The sequence below is a fragment of the Sciurus vulgaris genome (assembly GCF_902686455.1).
Source record: "Sciurus vulgaris genome assembly, chromosome: X".
Classification (NCBI taxonomy): Eukaryota; Metazoa; Chordata; class Mammalia; order Rodentia; family Sciuridae; genus Sciurus; species Sciurus vulgaris.
In genome coordinates, this window is record NC_136471.1 from 136,524,738 (window position 1) to 136,526,818 (window position 2,081).

Sequence of the window (2,081 nt, forward strand, 5' to 3'; positions counted from 1 at the left end):
GAGGGTTGCTGCACTGGGAATATTCATAACACGTGTTACCTATGAATCCTGACGTTGCATGGACTGTGTTTAGATTGCTGAGGATTATTTTTTTTGGTATTAATGACTCAGATGTGACTGGAACTATATTAGGTGTTGGGAAAACATGTTATTCGTTTACAGGAGATGTGTCTCTTCTTCCTTTGGCTGCCAGGAAGCTCAGGCATTCACTGTGACTATTTGACACACTGTCACTTGTGATTGGCAGGGACACATTTACGTGAAGACACTGAGGGTGAATATTTAAGCTTTCCGCCTTCTAACATCATGGTTATGATTCCATTAAAGTTTATTTTCCTGGTGAATTGCAGACACACACAGAATCGGGGACAACAGGATATGGCCTCTCCGTCAATCAGACCTTGAACAACTGCCAACGTTTGGGAACCTTGTTGAATCCCTGGGTGCACCTAATCCGCCTCCCTGCCTTCTAGAACTATCTAATGCTGTTCCCCCGCATCAGGCAACGGCTTTGGTAGCTGATGGTTATTCGTGGTTCCCCGTGAAGTATGCTTTGGGGTGCCGAAAACATCTATTGGAATAATATCCTTTTCATTGATTTCTCCAAATCGACCCTCTGGCTGCTCAGAATAGACCTGTAGATTATCTGATTGACAGTCACTGAGCAGGTGAGACATGGGTGGGTCCTGAACTTGAATTTCCTGGTAGAAGTTCCTTTACTTAATTCATTTGCTTTTTATTTCTCTATTTATTTTGATGGTGCTGGGGATGAAACCCAGGATGTCCTGGTTCCTTGGCAGATGCTCTACCACCAAGTTCCGCCGAAGGTTCTTTTATCTTTGATTTATGCGAATGCACTATTTCCCCAGAGACACGGAAACGATCTCCTTCTCCATGGAGAAATCCCTGTCCCAGATCAGGTTACTCACAAATGAGCTTTCTTTCAGGTCCCCCAACACACGGGATTCCCAGCTTCTATAGATTCAGTGTAAACAGCTGGCATCCATGCTTTGCACAGCAGGTATTTGCTATGTGCGATTTCCAGGCTCCGTCTGTTGCTGGAATTTCATAAGCTCAGAATCCTCCCCCCACCCGACTTTACAGTCCATTAAGCCAGAGGGATAAAACCAGATGCTGGAAAAGAATCTCATACAAATTGTCTAAAAAAAGGTTTCTCCACATTTTTGAGCGTGAGTCATGCCTTTTAATCGTCCAGAAACCTCCAAATCCAATGGTGAGCGGAGCGTTGGAAAACGACCTTTCTGTTGGAATTTTCTCCAGGGTGAGTGACACACAGGAAGGAAATCGTGGATTCTGAAGTGATTCTGATCACCCGTCTTCCAAGACGACAGTGGGGACGCTGAAAGGGTTTTGGGTGACGTGAAGTGAAGTCGACCAGGCACAGGAAGACAAAGGCCAGGCACTCTCACTCGCAGGCAGAAGATTAAAAAGTCGTTGGGCGTGGCCTTGAACAACCTGCATTCCCAGCGATTCAGGAGGCAGAGGCAGGAGGCCAGCCTCGGCAACTGAGTGAGGCCCTGAGCAACTCAGCAAATACCTGTCTCCACATACAAAATAAAAAGGGCTGGGGGTGTGGCTCCCTGGTGAAGCGCCCCTGGATCAATCCCCCAGGGCAGGAAAACAACAGCAAGGACTTGATCTGAGAGAGGAAGAGAGTAGCAGTTACCAGAGGCTAGAAAGAGAGAGAGAGGGAGGCCAAGAAATTACTGAATGGTTACAAAATTACAGATAGGAGGAATAACTTCCTGCCTTGCACTGCACAGTGGACTGAATCCAGGTCATCATAGTTTGCATTTCAAAACATGTAGAAGAGGGCACTTTGTGGTCAGCACAAAGAAACAGCAAAGGTTGCAATCGACGGGAACGTGAACGATCTGATTTGATCCTTATGCATTGTAGATGTTGATCAAAATATCACACTGCACCCCAGAAATCTGTGCAGGTCCTAGCTTGATGTCCCTGTGACCAAAAGACCCAAGAAGAACAAGTTTAGAGGGAGGAAAGTGTATTGGGGGCTCATGGTTTCAGAGGTTCAGTCCATGGTGGGCCGACTCCATGGC